We start from the raw sequence: 8,855 nt of genomic DNA, 5'->3' as shown, positions 1-8,855 counted from the left end.
ACTTTCCTGTGTTGAGCTCCCGAGTATTTTGGGTTACTTTCCTGAGAACCAAGTCTCCTTCTTTGAAATAATGGAAGTTGGCTCTTCGATTATAATATCACTCCATTCTCTGCTTTTGATATACCATTCTTATATGCACCAAGTCCATCGTTCTTCGAGCGGTTCCAATTTGATTAACATCGTTTCGTTGTTCGATTCTTCATCTGCCCGAAAATATCTCAAAGTGGGTTCACCACTTCAATTTGGATTAGGTCTTAAGCACCGTACACGAGGGAAAAAGGAGTTTCTCCTGTACTCGACTTGGTCATTGTTCGGTATGCCCATAGAACTCCAGGCAATTCTTCGGGCCATTTGCTGCTTCCAACCTTTTCTTGAGGTTTTGAATAATCACTTTGTTTGTTGACTCCACTTGACCGTTTGCGCTTGGATGATAAGGAGAATATGTAATCCTCTTTATCTTCAAATCTTCGAGGAATTTTGTAACTTTTGCACCAATAAATTGTGGCCCATTGTCGCATGCTATCTCTTTTGGTATTCCGAACCTGCAAATTATATTTTCCCACAGGAAATCGACCACTTCGCTTTCTCCGATCTTCTGATAAGGACCTGCCTCCACCCATTTAGAAAGATAATCATTCAATATTAAAAGAAACCTTACCTTTCCGGGAGCTGGTGGCAGTGGTCCGACGATGTCCATCCCCCATTTCATGAATGGCCATGGGGACAGAACCAAATATAAGGGTTATGCCGGTTGATGTACTAGTGGTGCGCGGCGTTGGCACTTATCACATTTTTGTACTAAGTATTTGGCGTCTTGTTCCATACGAAGACAGTAATATCATGCCCATACAAACATCAGCACCAAAGAACCTGCGCCCGAGTGATTGCCGCATATCCCTTCGTGGACTTCTCTCATGTCAAATTAGCTTCTGACACTCCTAAGCTTCGAGCCATCGAGCCTTGGAAGGATTTTCTATACGATTGGCCTCTCTTGAAGCTATAATGTGCAGCTTTGGTGCGTAACGCCCGTGATGCTTTAGGGTCTTCGGGCAACTTCCCGTGCTCAAGATAGTTGATTATTTCATTTATCTAGTCCCAGACCAGACTAGTCGAATTTACCTCATAGTATCCACATATATCCAGGACTGAGCTCATCAGTTGTACTACTATTCCGGATTCCGATCCCTTTATTTTGTCAATGATCCTAAGTTTGTTAATGCATCCGCTTCTGCATTATCCTCCCTCGGGATGTGAGTAATTGACCACTCCTGGAATTGCGCCAAAAGGGCTTGGACCTTTACCACGTATTGTTGCATACGTTCTTATTTGATATCAAAGATCCTATAGACTTGATTTACCACCAGCTGTGAGTCACATTTAATTTCGATCACCTTAGAATCAAGTCCCCGGGCCAATTCGAGCCCTGCAATCAAAGCTCCAAACTCTGCTTCATTGTTAGTTAAAGTGATCGTTTTGATGGCTTGCCTTAGGGTTTCTCCCACAAGCGTGATTAAGACTATTCCGAGTCCAGACCCCTTTACGTTGGAAGCTCCATCCGTAAATAAGGTCCAGACCCCTGATGTCGATTCTGACACCATTACTACCTTCTTGGTTGCCAGAGGCAGTAGTGCCGGACTGAAATCAGCCATGAAGTCAGCCAAGACTTCCGACTTAATTGCAGTCCTTGGTTTATATTCTATGTCGAACTCACTCATGTCGATGGCCCATTCGACCAATCTGCCCAAGAGTTCGGGTTTATGGAGGATGTTCCACAAAGGTAAAATAGTCACCACAACTATCGGGTGACATTAGAAGTAGGGCCTCAGCTTCCGTACGGCGACTACGAGAGCTAAGGCCAGTTTTTCCAAATGTGTGTAGCACGTTTCTTCTCCCGTTAAAATTTTTCTAAGGTAATAAATGAGAAATTGCGTACCTTCGTCCTCCCAGACTAAAAACGCACTTACCGCAACTTCTGAAACTGCGAGGTAGACTAGCCATGTTTCATCTTCTTTTGGTTTTGAGAGTAATGGAGGACTTGATAAGTACTTCTTCAGGTCCCTCAAAGCCTGCTGGCACTTTGGTGTCCATTTGAAATTATTTTTCTTTTTGAGCAGCATAAAGAAGCGATGACATTTTTTTGACGACCATGAAATGAACTTGGTCAAAGCTGCTAACCTTCCTGTGAGTCTTTGGACTTCCTTTACGTTTGACAATTGATACGGGATATCGTCTATGGCCTTGATTTTGTCGGGGTTTACCTCAATTCTCTTTTGTGAGACCAGAAACCCCAGGAACTTACCAGAACTGACCCCAAACGTGCACTTCTCTGGGTTAAGTTTCATGTTATGCTTCCTGAGGATGTCGAATGTTTATTGTAAATGCTTAAGGTGGTCACCTGCATTCAAAGACTTAAAGAGCATATTGTCTATATAAACTTCCATGGTCTTTCATATTTGCTTTTCAAACATCTTATTTACGAGCCGTTGATAAGTGGCTCCAGCGTTTTTCAACCCGAAGGGCATTACATTGTAACAATATGTACCGAATTCATTATAAACAAAGCTTTTTCCTGATCCTCCGGGTTCATCTTAATTTGGTTGTACCCAGAATAAGCATCAAGAAAACTCATCAACTCGTGCTCGGCCGTAGCATCAATCATTTGATCGATATTTGGTAGTGAGAACGATACTTTCAGGCACTCCTTATTAAGATCTTTATAGTCTACGCACATACGAAATTTATTGTATTTCTTAGGAACTACTACTACATTGACTAGCCAGTCCGGATATCTTACCTCTCGGACCGAACTGATTTTAAGCAAGTGGGTTACCTCTTCTTTGACGAATTTATTCCTAGCCTCGGTAATATGGCGTTTCTTCTGCCTTACTGGAGGTATGTTGGGATCTAAACTCAGCTTGTGCACAACTATTTCCGTCGGGATATCTATCATATCCTCGTGTGACCATGTAAAACAATCAGCATTAAATTTAATGAATTCAATAAAACCAGACCTGAGCTCGGGGTGTAATCCTATCCCCAGATGGAATTTTTGTTCTAGGAATTCCTCGAACAATGCAACTTGCTCCAGTTCCTCTATCGTGGACTTCGTTGCGTTCGTCTCTTCTGGAACTTTGAAATATCTTGGCACCTGATGTTGTTCTGACAACTCTATTTCCGAGGTAACTCCTTCTAGTTCAAGAATAGGTGTCGGTTCGTGTAATTGTTATACCATGCGTTCTTTCCCTTTGCTACTAGAAACTGAAATTGCATTCATCTCCCTTAATGTCGGTTGATCACCATTTATCTGCTTGATTCCTTTGGGCGTTGGAAACTTCAGCAATTGGTGATATGTTGATGGTACAACTTTCATTTCATGTAACCATGGCCTTCCCAGGATAATGTTGTATCCCATGTCACCAACTACTACTTCGAAGAGAGTTGTTTTTATGACTCCTTCAACGTTTGTGAGCAGCAAAACCTTTCCCCGAGTCGTCACACTTGCAAGGTTGAATCCAGCGAGGAGCTTTATTGCCGGAATACTGCTTCTGGTGAGTTTAGTTTGCTCCAATACTCTCCATTGTATGATATTAGCCGAACTTCCTGGATCCACTAGAATACGTTTAATATTAAAATCTAGCACATTTAAAGAAATCACCAGTGCATCGTTATGTGGCAACAACAATCCGTTTGCGTCCTCCTCCATGAAAGTGATATTGTCTTCCTGGAATTTTTTACTATGAGTTATTGATACTTTTGTCTTCTTCACTGTCAAAAAGGTGACCCCATTAATCTCATTCCCCCCGAAGATCATATTGATCGTTTAGCGTGGGGCTTCTTCTCCTGCTTTCAGAAGTTCCACTTGTCTCTGTTACGACCATAATTGTTCTTAGCTTGGTCACTCAAGAACTATCTGAGGTGACCATTCTTCAATAATGTTGCCACCTACTTTTGGATGTGTTGGCAATCCCCTGTCCGGTGACCGTTCGTCCCATAGTACTCGCACCATAAGTTGGGATCTCTATGGATGGAATCGAATCTCATAGGTCTCGGTAATCATGCATCTTTAATATTTCTCATGGCTGAAACTAACTCCACTATACTGACGTTGAAGTTATACTCCAATAACTTGGGGTAAGAAGGATCCCGAGACCCCGACGTCTCCTTATCCTGGAGTGATCTATTGTTTCGACCACGATCGGTCCCTCTGTGAGTGATGAACTTGTTTGCTTCCCGGAAGTTTCTGCCACGGCATTTGGTCCACTCGTAGGGAAAAACCCGGCCCCTCGAAGTCCGTATATCCGCGTCTTAGTCATTTTTTGATTTTTCTTTACTTTTCTCCCATCCTTTGGTCGATTATGTAGAACTGACCTGATCATCTTCGATCCTTATCTTTGACTCGTACTAGTTGTGTACATTTGCCCAAGTTGTTGCTTGAAACTCAAGCAGGCTCTCCTTTAGCTTCCCGGAAGCGTCTGAACTTTTTTGATTTAATCCTTTGGTGAATGCTACAGTTGCCCATTCATCCTATGCGATCCTGAATATGTCAGCCTTCCGGGCTTGCATTTTACTGGCCCCGATATGAGCCTTAATGAAATAATCTACGTGCATCTCGAAGGAATCTATGGAATGCTCGGGTAATAATGAATACCACATTAGAGCTCCCCTCGTGAGAGTTTCTCCAAATTTCTTTAGCAACACAGATTCAATTTCATGAGGATCTAAATCATTTCCTTTCACCGTCGTTGTGTAGGTAGTAATATGCTCCTGTGGGTCTGAAGTTCCATCATACTTTGGAATTTCAGGCATTTTGAACCACTTCGGGATTAGTTTGGGTGTCACACTTGGCTTGTACTATAATTGAACATACTTCTTCGAGTTCGGTCCTTTCAATACTGGTGCCGCGCCCGGAATTTGGTCCATGCAGGCGTTCACTTCCCTCATGAACTGTAAAATTTCATTCTTGAATGGACCGTTTTCATTGTTGAGACCAGATCTGCTCCCCTAGCCCTGTCAAAGCCAACTTCACCCCTGGGAGTGTTCTTATCGACTCTCTGCGTTGTTTGGTCTGTGGGAATAACAGGAGGAATTGGATCTCATTTGTTTGCATTATTCGAAGACCCCGATAGTGCTTGCTTCAGTTCCGACATAACCTGGTCCTGCCATGTAAGATGGCCTAGAATGATTACATGTTGTTCTCGCAGGACCCTCATCGCATCCATGACATGTTCCTCATCAACATCATCGGGAGTTGTATCCCGAACCTGTCGTAGGTACTGCATGTCATGCACCGGCGTGGTGTCATCCTCCTCATTGCGGGTATCACTGATTGAATCCTCTAAATGAGGCTGATCTCCTTGAATTTCAGGGTTGTGCGTGTCGTTAATAGTGTTGTTTGCCATTTTTAATGATTTTTCTAAGAGAAAATAATCAAATCGCGTTAGTAAAAAAGGCAAAGATCAATTTAATTGCACGACTGTCTAGGCCCCACGGTGGGCGCCAAACTGTTTACCCGTAAAATGGTATAGTTGAATTCATACGTAGTTTCTAGACAAGTGAATTAATTTGATCCTGAAATAATACAATGATTGAAGAAATGTATAATACTTAGCCTTGAAATATAGATAAAAACAACAGAGATGAAAATTCCTGGAACAGTGTTTCTGGGCACATTGATGATGAAATCAAAAAGCAAGAAAGTAAAATAGTATAAAGCTTTGTATAGAATAGAGTGTAGGTTTAGCCAGAAAATTCGTGTCCTTTACAATGATAACTGAGCTCACTATTTATAACTATGTCTAGGGAAGGAAGTCCTAGGATCATGTCCTCGTTTAATGTCAATTGTGAGGGTCATTGATGAAGACATAACGGTGAACATGAATGCCAAATTCTCCGTAACAGACCGTCGCTCTTAATGCAGCAGAATATTTCCTATTAAATACTACCAGGTGTAGAGTATTTAACACACCTTTATGAACGTTATCCTTTCCGGTGACAAGCGAAATAGCTGCGTCCGGTCTTCGGTGATTCCTGTCTTGGGTTTCATGTGTCTTCTCTTTAGACGTCCACGTGTCATATCATATTTTACCTTATACAGTAATTACGAGTTGTTTAAATATTCTCCCAATAACATTAATAAAATATATAATCAAGTTGCCATGTTGATTCTTGAAAAAACAAAAAAAGAATAATTGTTCTGTAGTACACTCAAGAAGAGTGGAAATGGTGGATTATTTTGGAGAGGAAGAAACATGTAGGGTGAGGTGAGGAAGAAAGTAGATTAGGCCAAGGGAATTTAATTTGTTAAATTTTTAATGATTTTCTGACGTGAAAGATGATGTGGAGCGAGTGTATTACACTGCTCAACTTATGACTGGGTTTAGGTCTAACAGGAAGGCATTAATTTCATATGAACAAGAATAGGGGGTAAAAGAATACCCGTTTAGTTTAAGTGTTCAAACCTACTTTTTGGACAAGTTTAATGGGGTCTTTATGTATTTTGCCTAAATTTATTGAAGTTTGTAATGGTGAGAATTAATATGTACCCTATGAAATAATCAAGTGGTGTAAAACAACCAAGACGCCACCATTAATTATGCTAAAATCCTTTACCGTATTAGTGTATACAAATTAAACTGAAGTGAATTATTTTCGTCCTTAACAACTGATGTGAAAAGAAAAAAGAAAAAGAAAATAAATTAAAAGTGCGTACATAACAGAAAATAAAAAAATAAGAAAGTTTCTGTCTCCTTTTTCCTCACCCCTCGTCCCTTTCTTCTTCACATATAGTCATAGACTATTGAAGCTTTAATCCAACTCGAAACCACTCAAATCCTTCACCAAATTACCCCAAATTTAAGATACAGACTCCATAAATTGCACCCAACAAAATCTAGCAATACCCAACTACTTCTACCGCTGCCATGGCCATCTCGGGAACCTCCACTTCCTCGACCACCTTACAAACCCACTCCCAAATATTTTTCCACCATTTTTCACTTCTGAAAGCATATTTCTTCCTCTTATATTCACCATTAACACCACCGAAGTATAAATCAAATTGAGTATTACTTATATTTCTTCTCTTCGAGCTTAATTTCTTGGCTCATTTATGTCAATTTTTGACTCGCACTTGTCGTCTTGATGCAAGGAAGAAATCACTATTAGCCTCATTATAGGTACTATTTGAAATATTATGGTAGAATTTATCTCATAAATATGGGAGAACGTTAATTATGATTTTGGTGAAGATGGAGGGGGGCGATGGTGGAGAGGTGCTGGGAATAATGGTGCGACGGTGTTGGTGGTTTAGTGAAAATGTGATGATTTGTATGAAGAAAAGTGGAAATGGTGGATTATTTTGGAGAGGAGGAAGAAACAAGTAGGGTGAGGTGAGGAAGAAAGTAGATTATGCCAAGGCAATTTAATTTGTTAAATTTTTAATGATTTTATGACGTGGAAGATGATGTGGAGCGAGTGTACTACACTGCTCAACTTATGACTGGGTTTAGGTCTAACAGGGAGGCATTAATTTCATATGAACAAGAATAGGGGAAGGGATAAAATAACACCCATTTAGTTTAACTGTTCAAATTTATTTTTTGGACAAATTTAATGGGGTCTTTATGTATTTTACCTAAAATTATCGAAGATTGTAATTGTGAGAATTAATATGTACCCTATGAAATAATCAAGTGGTGTAAAACAACCAAGACGCCACCATTAATAATGCTAAAATCCTTTACCGTGTTAGTGTATACAAATTAAACTTTTTGTTAGACAGATACTCTACTTATGGAAGTCATTTCATACGCAATGACATCACACTCCAATAGGGAGACTTGTACGAAATATATGTAAAAATTGATTTGATAATAGTTACTCCTATCTATCATCTTCAGTTCTAATTGCCAACCTTTATTCTTTTGACTTACAGAGTCATTAATATCTGCAACGCATTTGTATACGGGTAGAATCGAGCTCTATGCTTGATCGAGACATTTAGAATAATAGGTCAAGGTCAGTACCTACATAAGATATCGAAGTTACAGATGTAACTGAGCTCGATATTGAGGATCAAAGTTCGAACAAAATCATCAGGTTTGCCCTCGAATTTATCGGTGGAACGACCGACCCCGCTTATAACGAGCTCGAAGAAAAGCTTTGCCAACTCACACGACAAGTATCCGTAATTCTCGCCATTAACCAATCATTATGACGAAAATTACGGCATTTAGTCAAAAAGGGAACCAACGTCTATATAATTTCTTATAAAATAATACTTTAAAGGTTCCATCTCTCTGTATATATAAAGGGAATGGAGTAATTCATGGGGGACATGGTAACATACTTAAGAGAATAAGATACCATTTTTTCAGCTTTGTTCATATTATTCCGACTTCAATAATATCACATCTAAATTCGAAGAAAATTAATCTTGTGAGGCTCAAATTGTTCAATCTACATGGTTTGCATTTATTTTTCTATTTATCCTTCCATATTCAATTTGATTTCTCGCTTTGTATCAAATTAGTTCACATATCCTTAAAATTGCGTATAAATTTAATTGTTATCCGATTTTGGGATAAACGGCATCCTTTCAATTCAGACACCAATTGACTTATGTGGTCATTAATATCTGCAACGCATTTGTATACGGGTAGAACCGAGCTCTATGCTTGATCGAGGCATCTGGAACAATAGGTCAAGTCTCAGCATCTATATAAGAGATCGAAGTTACAGATGTAACTAAGCTCGATAGCGAGGATCAAAGTTCGAACAAGACCATCAGATTTGCCCTCGAGTTTATCGGGGGCACGAACGACCCCGCTTATAATGAGCTCGAAAAAAAGCTTTGC

This window comes from Nicotiana tabacum, chromosome 24 (genome assembly GCF_000715075.1).
Source record: "Nicotiana tabacum cultivar K326 chromosome 24, ASM71507v2, whole genome shotgun sequence".
Lineage (NCBI taxonomy): Eukaryota > Viridiplantae > Streptophyta > Magnoliopsida > Solanales > Solanaceae > Nicotiana > Nicotiana tabacum.
Note: the sequence above shows the minus strand (reverse complement) of the source record.